This window comes from Taudactylus pleione, unplaced genomic scaffold (assembly GCF_031769625.1).
Source record: "Taudactylus pleione unplaced genomic scaffold, aTauple2 ptg000549l, whole genome shotgun sequence".
NCBI classification, from domain to species: domain Eukaryota; kingdom Metazoa; phylum Chordata; class Amphibia; order Anura; family Myobatrachidae; genus Taudactylus; species Taudactylus pleione.
In genome coordinates, this window is record NW_028284951.1 from 170,299 (window position 1) to 186,924 (window position 16,626).

Below are 16,626 nucleotides of genomic sequence, written 5' to 3' on the forward strand. Positions count from 1 at the left end.
TTCCCCTACACACAGCGCCATATAACACATTATTCCCCTACACACAGCGCCATATAACACATTATTCCCCTACACACAGCGCCATATAACGATGCTATTATTCCCCTACACACAGCGCCATATAAAACATTATTCCCCTACACACAGCACCATATAACAATGCTATTATTCCCCTACACCCAGCGCCATATAACAATGCTATTATTCCCCTACACATAGCGCCATATAACACATGATTCCCCTACACACAGCGCCATATAACACCTATTATTCCCCTACACACAGCACTATATAACACATTATTCCCCTACACACAGCGCCATATAACACATTATTCCCCTACACACAGCGCCATATAACACATTATTCCCCTACACACAGCGCCATGTAACACATTATTCCCATACACACAGCGCCATATAACACATATTAATCCCCTACACACAGCGCCATATAACACATTATTCCCCTACACACAGCGCCATGTAACACATTATTCCCATACACACAGCGCCATATAACGAAGCCATTATTCCCATACACACAGCACCATATAACGATGCCATTATTCCCATACACACAGCGCCATATAACGATGCCATTATTCCCATACACACAGCGCCATATAACGATGCCATTATTCCCATACACACAGCGCCATATAACGAAGCCATTATTCCCCTACACACAGCGCCATATAACGATGCTATTATTCCCCTACACACAGCGCCATATAACGATGCTATTATTCCCCTACACACAGCGCCATATAACACATTATTCCCCTACACACAGCGCCATATAACGATGCTATTATTCCCCTACACACAGCGCCATATAACACATTATTCCCCTACACACAGCGCCATATAACGATGCTATTATTCCCCTACACACAGCGCCATATAACGATGCTATTATTCCCCTACACACAGCGCCATATAACGATGCTATTATTCCCCTACACACAGCGCCATATAACGATGCTATTATCCCCTACACCCAGCGCCATATAACACATTATTCCCCTACACACAGCACCATATAACGATGCTATTATCCCCTACACACAGCGCCATATAACGCATTATTCCCCTACACACAGCACCATATAACGATGCTATTATTCCCCTACACACAGCGCCATATAACGATGCTATTATTCCCCTACACACAGTGCCAAATAACACATTATTCCCCTACACACAGCGCCATATAACGATGCTATTATCCCCTACACCCAGCGCCATATAACACATTATTCCCATACACACAGCGCCATATAACGATGCTATTATCCCCTACACACAGCGCCATATAACGATGCTATTATTTCCCTACACACAGCGCCATATAACGATGCTATTGTTCCCCTACACACAGCGCCATATAACGATGCTATTATTCAGCTACACACAGCGCCATATAATGATGCCATTATTCCCCTACACACAGCGCCATATAACGATGCCATTATTCCCTTACACACAGCGCCATATAACGATGCTATTATTCAGCTACACACAGCGCCATATAACGATGCTATTATTCCCCTACACACAGCGCCATATAACGATGCCATTATTCCCTTACACACAGCGCCATATAACGATGCCATTATTCCCCTACACACAGCGCCATATAACACATTATTCCCCTACACTCAGCACTATATAACACATATTATTCACTTACACACAGCGCCATATAACACATTATTCCCCTACACACAGCGCCATATAACACATTATTCCCCTACACACAGCGCCATGTAACACATATTATTCCCTTACACACAGCGCCATATAACGATGCCATTATTCCCATACACACAGCGCCATATAACGATGCCATTATTCCCGTACACACAGCGCCATATAACACATTATTCCCCTACACTCAGCACTATATAACACACATTATTTCCCTACACACAGCGCCATATAACGATGCTATTATTCCCCTACACACAGCGCTATATAACGATGCTATTATTCCCCTACACACAGCGCCATATAACGATGCTATTATTCCCCTACACACAGCACCATATAACAATGCTCATATTCCCTTACACACAGCGCCATATAACGATGCCATTATTCCCATACACACAGCGCCATATAACGATGCCATTATTCCCCTACACACAGCGCCATATAACGATGCCATTATTCCCCTACACACAGCGCCATATAACACATATTATTCCCCTACACACAGCACCATATAACGATGCTATTATTCCCCTACACACAGCGCCATATAATGATGCTATTATTCCCCTACACACAGCACCATATAATGATGCTATTATTCCTCTACACACAGCGCCATATAACGATGCTATTATTCCCCTACACACAGCACCATATAAGGATGCTATTATTCCCCTACACACAGCGCTATATAATGATGCTATTATTCCTCTACACACAGCACCATATAACGATGCTATTATTCCCCTACACACAGCGCCATATAACGCTGCTATTATTCCCCTACACACAGCACCATATAACGATGCTATTATTCCCCTACACACAGTGCCATATAACGATGCCATTATTCCCCTACACACAGCGCCATATAACACATATTATTCCCCTACACACAGCGCCATATAACACATATTATTCCCCTACACACAGCGCCATATAACGATGCTATTATTCCCCTACACACAGCGCCATATAACGATGCTATTATTTCCCTACACACAGCGCCATATAACGATGCTATTATTCCCCTACACACAGCACCATATAACAATGCTATTATTCCCCTACACACAGCGCCATATAACGATGCCATTATTCCCATACACACAGCGCCATATAACGATGCCATTATTCCCCTACACACAGCGCCATATAACACATATTATTCCCCTACACACAGCACCATATAACGATGCTATTATTCCCCTACACACAGCGCCATATAATGATGCTATTATTCCTCTACACACAGCGCCATATAACGATGCTATTATTCCCCTACACACAGCACCATATAAGGATGCTATTATTCCCCTACACACAGCACCATATAACGATGCTATAATTCCCCTACACACAGCACCATATAACGATGCTATTTTTCCCCTACACACAGCACCATATAAGGATGCTATTATTCCCCTTCACACAGCGCCATATAAGGATGCTATTATTCCCCTACACACAGCGCCATATAACAATGCTATTATTCCCCTACACACCGCGCCATATAACACATTATTCCCCTACACACAGTGCCATATAATGATGCTATTATTACTCTACACACAGCGCCATATAAGGATGCTATTATTCCCCTACACACAGTGCCATATAACACATTATACCCCTACACACAGCACTATATAACACATTATTCCCCTACACACAGCGCCATATAACACATTATTCCCCTACACACAGCACTATGTAACACATTATTCCCCGACACACAGCACCATATAACAAATTATTCCCTTACACACAGCGCCATGTAACACATTATTCCCTTACACACAGCGCCATGTAACACATTATTCCCCTACACACAGCACCATATAACACATTATTCCCTTACACACAGCACTATATAACACATTATTCCCCTACACACAGCGCCATATAACACATTATTCCCCTACACACAGCCCCATATAACACATTATTCCCCTACACACAGCGCCATATAACACATTATTCCCCTACACACAGCGCCATGTAACACATTATTCCCCTACACACAGCACTAAATAACACATTATTCCCCTACACACAGCGCCATATAACACATTATTCCCCTACACACAGCGCCATATAACACATTATTCCCCTACACACAGCGCCATATAACGATGCTATTATTCCCCTACACACAGCGTCATATAACGATGCCATTATTCCCATACACACAGCGCCATATAACGATGCCATTATTCCCATACACACAGCGCCATATAACGATGCCATTATTCCCATACACACAGCGCCATATAACGAAGCCATTATTCCCCTACACACAGCGCCATATAACACCTATTATTACCCTACACACAGCGCCATATAACGATGCTATTATTCCCCTACACACAGCGCCATATAACGATGCTATTATTCCCCTACACACAGCGCCATATAACACATTATTCCCCTACACACAGCGCCATATAACGATGCTATTATTCCCCTACACACAGCGCCATATAACACATTATTCCCCTACACACAGCGCCATATAACGATGCTATTATTCCCCTACACACAGCACCATATAACACATTATTCCCCTACACACAGCGCCATATAACGATGCTATTATCCCCTACACCCAGCGCCATATAACACATTATTCCCCTACACACAGCACCATATAACGATGCTATTATCCCCTACACACAGCGCCATATAACACATTACTCCCCTACACACAGCACCATATAACGATGCTATTATTCCCCTACACACAGCGCCATATAACGATGCTATTATTCCCCTACACACAGTGCCATATAACACATTATTCCCCTACACACAGCGCCATATAACAATGCTATTATCCCCTACATCCAGCGCCATATAACACATTATTCCCCTACACACAGCGCCGTATAACGATGCTATTATCCCCTACACACGGCGCCATATAACGATGCTATTATTTCCCTACACACAGCGCCATATAATTATGCTATTATTCCCCTACACACAGCGCCATAAAACGATGCTATTATTCAGCTACACACAGCGCCATATAACGATGCTATTATTCCCCTACACACAGCGCCATATAACGATGCCATTATTCCCTTACACACAGCGCCATATAACGATGCTATTATTCCCCTACACACAGCGCCATATAACACATTATTCCCCTACACTCAGCGCCATATAACGATGCAATTATTCCCCTACACACAGCGCCATATAACGATGCCATTATTCCCCTACACACAGCGCCATATAACACATTATTCCCCTACACTCAGCACTATATAACACATATTATTCACCTACACACAGCGCCATATAACACATTATTCCAATACACACAGCGCCATATAACACATTATTCCCCTACACACAGCGCCATGTAACACATTATTCCCATATACAAAGCGCCATATAACACATATTATTCCCTTACACACAGCGCCATATAACACATTATTCCCCTACACACAGCGCCATATAACTATGCTATTATCCCCTACACCCAGCGCCATATAACACATTATTCCCCTACACACAGCGCCATATAACGATGCTATTATCCCCTACACACAGCGCCATATAACGATGCTATTATTTCCCTACACACAGCGCCATACAACGATGCTATAATTCCCCTACACACAGCGCCAAATAACGATGCCATTATTCCCTTACACACAGCGCCATATAACGATGCTATTATTCCCCTACACACAGTGCCATATAACACATTATTCCCCTACACTCAGCGCCATATAACACATTATTCCCCTACACTCAGCGCCATATAACGATGCCATTATTCCCCTACACACAGCGCCATATAACGATGCCATTATTCCCCTACACACAGCGCCATATAACGATGCCATTATTCCCCTACACACAGCGCCATATAACACATTATTCCCCTACACACAGCGCCATGTAACACATTATTCCCATACACAAAGCGCCATATAACACATATTATTCCTTACACACAGCGCCATATAACACATTATTCCCCTACACACAGCGCCATTTAACACATTAATCCCCTACACACAGCGCCATATAACACATTATTCCCCTACACACAGCGCCATATAACACATTATTCCCTTACACACAGCACCATATAACAATGCTATTATTCCCCTACACACAGTGCCATATAACACATTATTCCCTTACACACAGCGCCATATAACACATTATTCCCTTACACACAGCACCATATAACACATTATTCCCCTACACACAGCGCCATATAACACATTATTCCCCTACACACAGCACTATATAACACATTATTCCCCTACACACAGCGCCATATAACACATTATTCCACTACACACAGCACTATGTAACACATTATTCCCCTACACACAGCACCATATAACACATTATTCCCTTACACACAGCGCCATATAACACATTATTCCCCTACACACAGCACCATATAACACATTATTCCCCTACACACAGCGCCATATAACACATTATTCCCCTACACACAGCGCCATATAACACATTATTCCCCTACACACAGCGCCATGTAACACATTATTCCCCTACACACAGCACTATATAACACATTATTCCCCTACACACAGCGCCATATAACACATTATTCCCCTACACACAGCGCCATATAACACATTATTCCCCTACACACAGCGCCATATAACGATGCTATTATTCCCCTACACACAGCGCCATATAAAACATTATTCCCCTACACACAGCACCATATAACAATGCTATTATTCCCCTACACCCAGCGCCATATAACAATGCTATTATTCCCCTACACATAGCGCCATATAACACATGATTCCCCTACACACAGCGCCATATAACACCTATTATTCCCCTACACACAGCACTATATAACACATTATTCCCCTACACACAGCGCCATATAACACATTATTCCCCTACACACAGCGCCATATAACACATTATTCCCCTACACACAGCGCCATGTAACACATTATTCCCATACACACAGCGCCATATAACACATATTAATCCCCTACACACAGCGCCATATAACACATTATTCCCCTACACACAGCGCCATGTAACACATTATTCCCATACACACAGCGCCATATAACGAAGCCATTATTCCCATACACACAGCACCATATAACGATGCCATTATTCCCATACACACAGCGCCATATAACGATGCCATTATTCCCATACACACAGCGCCATATAACGATGCCATTATTCCCATACACACAGCGCCATATAACGAAGCCATTATTCCCCTACACACAGCGCCATATAACGATGCTATTATTCCCCTACACACAGCGCCATATAACGATGCTATTATTCCCCTACACACAGCGCCATATAACACATTATTCCCCTACACACAGCGCCATATAACGATGCTATTATTCCCCTACACACAGCGCCATATAACACATTATTCCCCTACACACAGCGCCATATAACGATGCTATTATTCCCCTACACACAGCGCCATATAACGATGCTATTATTCCCCTACACACAGCGCCATATAACGATGCTATTATTCCCCTACACACAGCGCCATATAACGATGCTATTATCCCCTACACCCAGCGCCATATAACACATTATTCCCCTACACACAGCACCATATAACGATGCTATTATCCCCTACACACAGCGCCATATAACACATTATTCCCCTACACACAGCACCATATAACGATGCTATTATTCCCCTACACACAGCGCCATATAACGATGCTATTATTCCCCTACACACAGTGCCAAATAACACATTATTCCCCTACACACAGCGCCATATAACGATGCTATTATCCCCTACACCCAGCGCCATATAACACATTATTCCCATACACACAGCGCCATATAACGATGCTATTATCCCCTACACACAGCGCCATATAACGATGCTATTATTTCCCTACACACAGCGCCATATAACGATGCTATTGTTCCCCTACACACAGCGCCATATAACGATGCTATTATTCAGCTACACACAGCGCCATATAATGATGCCATTATTCCCCTACACACAGCGCCATATAACGATGCCATTATTCCCTTACACACAGCGCCATATAACGATGCTATTATTCAGCTACACACAGCGCCATATAACGATGCTATTATTCCCCTACACACAGCGCCATATAACGATGCCATTATTCCCTTACACACAGCGCCATATAACGATGCCATTATTCCCCTACACACAGCGCCATATAACACATTATTCCCCTACACTCAGCACTATATAACACATATTATTCACTTACACACAGCGCCATATAACACATTATTCCCCTACACACAGCGCCATATAACACATTATTCCCCTACACACAGCGCCATGTAACACATATTATTCCCTTACACACAGCGCCATATAACGATGCCATTATTCCCATACACACAGCGCCATATAACGATGCCATTATTCCCGTACACACAGCGCCATATAACACATTATTCCCCTACACTCAGCACTATATAACACACATTATTTCCCTACACACAGCGCCATATAACGATGCTATTATTCCCCTACACACAGCGCTATATAACGATGCTATTATTCCCCTACACACAGCGCCATATAACGATGCTATTATTCCCCTACACACAGCACCATATAACAATGCTCATATTCCCTTACACACAGCGCCATATAACGATGCCATTATTCCCATACACACAGCGCCATATAACGATGCCATTATTCCCCTACACACAGCGCCATATAACGATGCCATTATTCCCCTACACACAGCGCCATATAACACATATTATTCCCCTACACACAGCACCATATAACGATGCTATTATTCCCCTACACACAGCGCCATATAATGATGCTATTATTCCCCTACACACAGCACCATATAATGATGCTATTATTCCTCTACACACAGCGCCATATAACGATGCTATTATTCCCCTACACACAGCACCATATAAGGATGCTATTATTCCCCTACACACAGCGCTATATAATGATGCTATTATTCCTCTACACACAGCACCATATAACGATGCTATTATTCCCCTACACACAGCGCCATATAACGCTGCTATTATTCCCCTACACACAGCACCATATAACGATGCTATTATTCCCCTACACACAGTGCCATATAACGATGCCATTATTCCCCTACACACAGCGCCATATAACACATATTATTCCCCTACACACAGCGCCATATAACACATATTATTCCCCTACACACAGCGCCATATAACGATGCTATTATTCCCCTACACACAGCGCCATATAACGATGCTATTATTTCCCTACACACAGCGCCATATAACGATGCTATTATTCCCCTACACACAGCACCATATAACAATGCTATTATTCCCCTACACACAGCGCCATATAACGATGCCATTATTCCCATACACACAGCGCCATATAACGATGCCATTATTCCCCTACACACAGCGCCATATAACACATATTATTCCCCTACACACAGCACCATATAACGATGCTATTATTCCCCTACACACAGCGCCATATAATGATGCTATTATTCCTCTACACACAGCGCCATATAACGATGCTATTATTCCCCTACACACAGCACCATATAAGGATGCTATTATTCCCCTACACACAGCACCATATAACGATGCTATAATTCCCCTACACACAGCACCATATAACGATGCTATTTTTCCCCTACACACAGCACCATATAAGGATGCTATTATTCCCCTTCACACAGCGCCATATAAGGATGCTATTATTCCCCTACACACAGCGCCATATAACAATGCTATTATTCCCCTACACACCGCGCCATATAACACATTATTCCCCTACACACAGTGCCATATAATGATGCTATTATTACTCTACACACAGCGCCATATAAGGATGCTATTATTCCCCTACACACAGTGCCATATAACACATTATACCCCTACACACAGCGCCATATAACGATGCTATTATTCCCCTACACACAGCGCCATATAACACATTATTCCCCTACACAGCGCCATATAACATATTATTCCCCTACACACAGCGCCATATAACACATTATTCCCCTACACACAGCGCCATGTATCACATTATTCCCCTACACACAGCACTATATAACACATTATTCCCCTACACACAGCGCCATATAACACATTATTCCCCTACACACAGCGCCATATAACGATGCTATTATTCCCCTACACACAGCGCCATATAACAATGCTATTATTCCCCTACACACAGCGCCATATAACACATTATTCCCCTACACACAGCGCCATATAACAATGCTATTATTCCCCTACACCCAGCGCCATATAACAATGCTATTATTCCCCTACACATAGCGCCATATAACACATGATTCCCCTACACACAGCGCCATATAACACCTATTATTCCCCTACACACAGCACTATATAACACATTATTCCCCTACACACAGCGCCATATAACACATTATTCCCCTACACACAGCGCCATATAACACATTATTCCCCTACACACAGCGCCATGTAACACATTATTCCCATACACACAGCGCCATATAACACATATTATTCCCCTACACACAGCGCCATATAACGATGCTATTATTCCCCTACACACAGCGCCATATAACGATGCCATTATTCCCCTACACACAGCGCCATATAACACATATTATTCCCCTACACACAGCGCCATATAACACATATTATTCCCCTACACACAGCGCCATATAACGATGCTATTATTCCCCTACACACAGCGCCATATAACGATGCTATTATTTCCCTACACACAGCGCCATATAACGATGCTATTATTCCCCTACACACAGCACCATATAACAATGCTATTATTCCCCTACACACAGCGCCATATAACGATGCCATTATTCCCATACACACAGCGCCATATAACGATGCCATTATTCCCCTACACACAGCGCCATATAACGATGCCATTATTCCCCTACACACAGCGCCATATAACACATATTATTCCCCTACACACAGCACCATATAACGATGCTATTATTCCCCTACACACAGCGCCATATAATGATGCTATTATTCCCCTACACACAGCGCCATATAATGATGCTATTATTCCTCTACACACAGCGCCATATAACGATGCTATTATTCCCTTACACACAGCACCATATAAGGATGCTATTATTCCCCTACACACAGCGCTATATAATGATGCTATTATTCCTCTACACACAGCACCATATAACGATGCTATTATTCCCCTACACACAGCGCCATATAACGATGCCATTATTCCCCTACACACAGCGCCATATAACACATATTATTCCCCTACACACAGCGCCATATAACACATATTATTCCCCTACACACAGCGCCATATAACGATGCTATTATTCCCCTACACACAGCGCCATATAACGATGCTATTATTTCCCTACACACAGCGCCATATAACGATGCTATTATTCCCCTACACACAGCACCATATAACAATGATATTATTCCCCTACACACAGCGCCATATAACGATGCCATTATTCCCATACACACAGCGCCATATAACGATGCCATTATTCCCCTACACACAGCGCCATATAACACATATTATTCCCCTACACACAGCACCATATAACGATGCTATTATTCCCCTACACACAGCACCATATAAGGATGCTATTATTCCCCTTCACACAGCGCCATATAAGGATGCTATTATTCCCCTACACACAGCGCCATATAACAATGCTATTATTCCCCTACACACCGCGCCATATAACACATTATTCCCCTACACACAGTGCCATATAATGATGCTATTATTACTCTACACACAGCGCCATATAAGGATGCTATTATTCCCCTACACACAGTGCCATATAACACATTATACCCCTACGCATAGCGCCATATAACGATGCTATTATTCCCCTACACACAGCGCCATATAACACATTATTCCCCTACACACAGCGCCATATAACACATTATTCCCCTACACACAGCGCCATATAACACATTATTCCCCTACACACAGCGCCATGTAACACATTATTCCCCTACACACAGCACTATATAACACATTATTCCCCTACACACAGCGCCATATAACACATTATTCCCCTACACACAGCGCCATATAACGATGCTATTATTCCCCTACACACAGCGCCATATAACAATGCTATTATTCCCCAACACACAGCGCCATATAACACATTATTCCCCTACACACAGCGCCATATAACAATGCTATTATTCCCCTACACCCAGCGCCATATAACAATGCTATTATTCCCCTACACATAGCGCCATATAACACATGATTCCCCTACACACAGCGCCATATAACACCTATTATTCCCCTACACACAGCACTATATAACACCTATTATTCCCCTACACACAGCGCCATATAACACATTATTCCCCTACACACAGCGCCATATAACACATTATTCCCCTACACACAGCGCCATATAACACATTATTCCCATACACACAGCGCCATATAACACATATTATTCCCCTACACCCAGCGCCATATAACACATATTATTCCCCTACACACAGCGCCATATAACGCTGCTATTATTCCCCTACACACAGCACCATATAACGATGCCATTATTCCCCTACCCACAGCGCCATATAACACCTATTATTACCCTACACACAGCGCCATATAACACCTATTATTACCCTACACACAGCGCCATATAACGAAGCCATTATTCCCATACACACAGCGCCATATAACGATGCCATTATTCCCATACACACAGCGCCATATAACGATGCCATTATTCCCATACACACAGCGCCATATAACGATGCCATTATTCCCATACACACAGCGCCATATAACGAAGCCATTATTCCCCTACACACAGCGCCATATAACACCTATTATTACCCTACACACAGCGCCATATAACGATGCTATTATTCCCCTACACACAGCGCCATATAACGATGCTATTATTCCCCTACACACAGCGCCATATAACACATTATTCCCCTAAACACAGCGCCATATAACGATGCTATTATTCCCCTACACACAGCGCCATATAACACATTATTCCCCTACACACAGCTCCATATAACGATGCTATTATTCCCCTACACACAGCGCCATATAACGATGCTATTATTCCCCTACACACAGCGCCATATAACGATGCTATTATTCCCCTACACACAGCGCCATATAACGATGCTATTATCCCCTACACCCAGCGCCATATAACACATTATTCCCCTACACACAGCACCATATAACGATGCTATTATCCCCTACACACAGCGCCATATAACACATTATTCCCCTACACAGAGCACCTACACAGAGCACCATATAACGATGCTATTATTCCCCTACACACAGCGCCATATAACGATGCTATTATTCCCCTACACACAGTGCCATATAACACATTATTCCCCTACACACAGCGCCATATAACTATGCTATTATCCCCTACACCCAGCGCCATATAACACATTATTCCCATACACACAGCGCCATATAACGATGCTATTATCCCCTACACACAGCGCCATATAACGATGCTACTATTCCCCTACACACAGCGCCATATAACGATGCTATTATTCCCCTACACACAGCGCCATATAACACATTATTCCTATATACACAGCGCCATATAACGATGCCATTATTCCCCTACACACAGCGCCATATAACGATGCTATTATTCCCCTACACACAGCGCCATATAACACATTATTCCCCTACACCTAGCGCCATATAACACATTATTCCCCTACACACAGCGCCATATAACGATGCCATTATTCCCCTACACCTAGCGCCATATAATGATGCTATTATTCCCCTACACACAGCACCATATAACGATGCTATTATTCCCCTACACCCAGCGCCATATAACGATGCTATTATTCCCCTACACACAGCACCATATAACGATGCTATTATTCCCCTACACACAGCGCCATATAACACATTATACCCCTACACACAGCACCATATAACGATGCTATTATTCCCCTACACACAGCACCATATAACACATTATTCCCCTACACACAGCGCCATATAACGATGCTATTATTCCCCTACACACAGCACCATATAACGATGCTATTATTCCCCTACACACAGCGCCATATAACGATGCTATTATTCCCCTACAGCCAGCACCATTATAACGATACTATTATTCCCCTACACACAGCGCCATGTAACACGTTATTCACCTATACACAGCGCCATATAATGATGCTATTATTCCCCTACACACAGCGCCATATAACGATGCTATTATTCCCTTACACATAGCGCCATATAACGATGCCATTATTCCCCTACACACAGCGCCATATAACACATTATTCCCCTACACACAGCGCCATATAACGATGCTATTATTCCCTTACACACAGCGCCATATAACAATGCTATTATTCCCCTACACACAGCGCCATATAACGATGCTATTATTCCCCTACACACAGAATCATATAACACATTATTCCCCTACACACAGCGCCATATAACGATGCTATTATTCCCCTACACACAGCGCCATATAACGATGCTATTATTTCCCTACACACAGCGCCATATAATTATGCTATTATTCCCCTACACACAGCGCCATAAAACGATGCTATTATTCAGCTACACACAGCGCCATATAACGATGCTATTATTCCCCTACACACAGCGCCATATAACGATGCCATTATTCCCTTACACACAGCGCCATATAACGATGCTATTATTCCCCTACACACAGCGCCATATAACACATTATTCCCCTACACTCAGCGCCATATAACGATGCAATTATTCCCCTACACACAGCGCCATATAACGATGCCATTATTCCCCTACACACAGCGCCATATAACACATTATTCCCCTACACTCAGCACTATATAACACATATTATTCACCTACACACAGCGCCATATAACACATTATTCCAATACACACAGCGCCATATAACACATTATTCCCCTACACACAGCGCCATGTAACACATTATTCCCATATACAAAGCGCCATATAACACATATTATTCCCTTACACACAGCGCCATATAACACATTATTCCCCTACACACAGCGCCATATAACTATGCTATTATCCCCTACACCCAGCGCCATATAACACATTATTCCCCTACACACAGCGCCATATAACGATGCTATTATCCCCTACACACAGCGCCATATAACGATGCTATTATTTCCCTACACACAGCGCCATACAACGATGCTATAATTCCCCTACACACAGCGCCAAATAACGATGCCATTATTCCCTTACACACAGCGCCATATAACGATGCTATTATTCCCCTACACACAGTGCCATATAACACATTATTCCCCTACACTCAGCGCCATATAACACATTATTCCCCTACACTCAGCGCCATATAACGATGCCATTATTCCCCTACACACAGCGCCATATAACGATGCCATTATTCCCCTACACACAGCGCCATATAACGATGCCATTATTCCCCTACACACAGCGCCATATAACACATTATTCCCCTACACACAGCGCCATGTAACACATTATTCCCATACACAAAGCGCCATATAACACATATTATTCCTTACACACAGCGCCATATAACACATTATTCCCCTACACACAGCGCCATTTAACACATTAATCCCCTACACACAGCGCCATATAACACATTATTCCCCTACACACAGCGCCATATAACACATTATTCCCTTACACACAGCACCATATAACAATGCTATTATTCCCCTACACACAGTGCCATATAACACATTATTCCCTTACACACAGCGCCATATAACACATTATTCCCTTACACACAGCACCATATAACACATTATTCCCCTACACACAGCGCCATATAACACATTATTCCCCTACACACAGCACTATATAACACATTATTCCCCTACACACAGCGCCATATAACACATTATTCCACTACACACAGCACTATGTAACACATTATTCCCCTACACACAGCACCATATAACACATTATTCCCTTACACACAGCGCCATATAACACATTATTCCCCTACACACAGCACCATATAACACATTATTCCCCTACACACAGCGCCATATAACACATTATTCCCCTACACACAGCGCCATATAACACATTATTCCCCTACACACAGCGCCATGTAACACATTATTCCCCTACACACAGCACTATATAACACATTATTCCCCTACACACAGCGCCATATAACACATTATTCCCCTACACACAGCGCCATATAACACATTATTCCCCTACACACAGCGCCATATAACGATGCTATTATTCCCCTACACACAGCGCCATATAAAACATTATTCCCCTACACACAGCACCATATAACAATGCTATTATTCCCCTACACCCAGCGCCATATAACAATGCTATTATTCCCCTACACATAGCGCCATATAACACATGATTCCCCTACACACAGCGCCATATAACACCTATTATTCCCCTACACACAGCACTATATAACACATTATTCCCCTACACACAGCGCCATATAACACATTATTCCCCTACACACAGCGCCATATAACACATTATTCCCCTACACACAGCGCCATGTAACACATTATTCCCATACACACAGCGCCATATAACACATATTAATCCCCTACACACAGCGCCATATAACACATTATTCCCCTACACACAGCGCCATGTAACACATTATTCCCATACACACAGCGCCATATAACGAAGCCATTATTCCCATACACACAGCACCATATAACGATGCCATTATTCCCATACACACAGCGCCATATAACGATGCCATTATTCCCATACACACAGCGCCATATAACGATGCCATTATTCCCATACACACAGCGCCATATAACGAAGCCATTATTCCCCTACACACAGCGCCATATA

The 16,626-nt window shown here is 42.9% G+C and overlaps 1 protein-coding gene across 11 annotated transcripts in view; it reads right to left on the reverse strand.

Moving 5' to 3' along the window:
- HSPG2 (heparan sulfate proteoglycan 2) overlaps positions 1 to 16,626 on the reverse strand; it is a 252,398-nt gene that overhangs the window by 137,805 nt on the left and 97,967 nt on the right. The window lies entirely within an intron of this gene.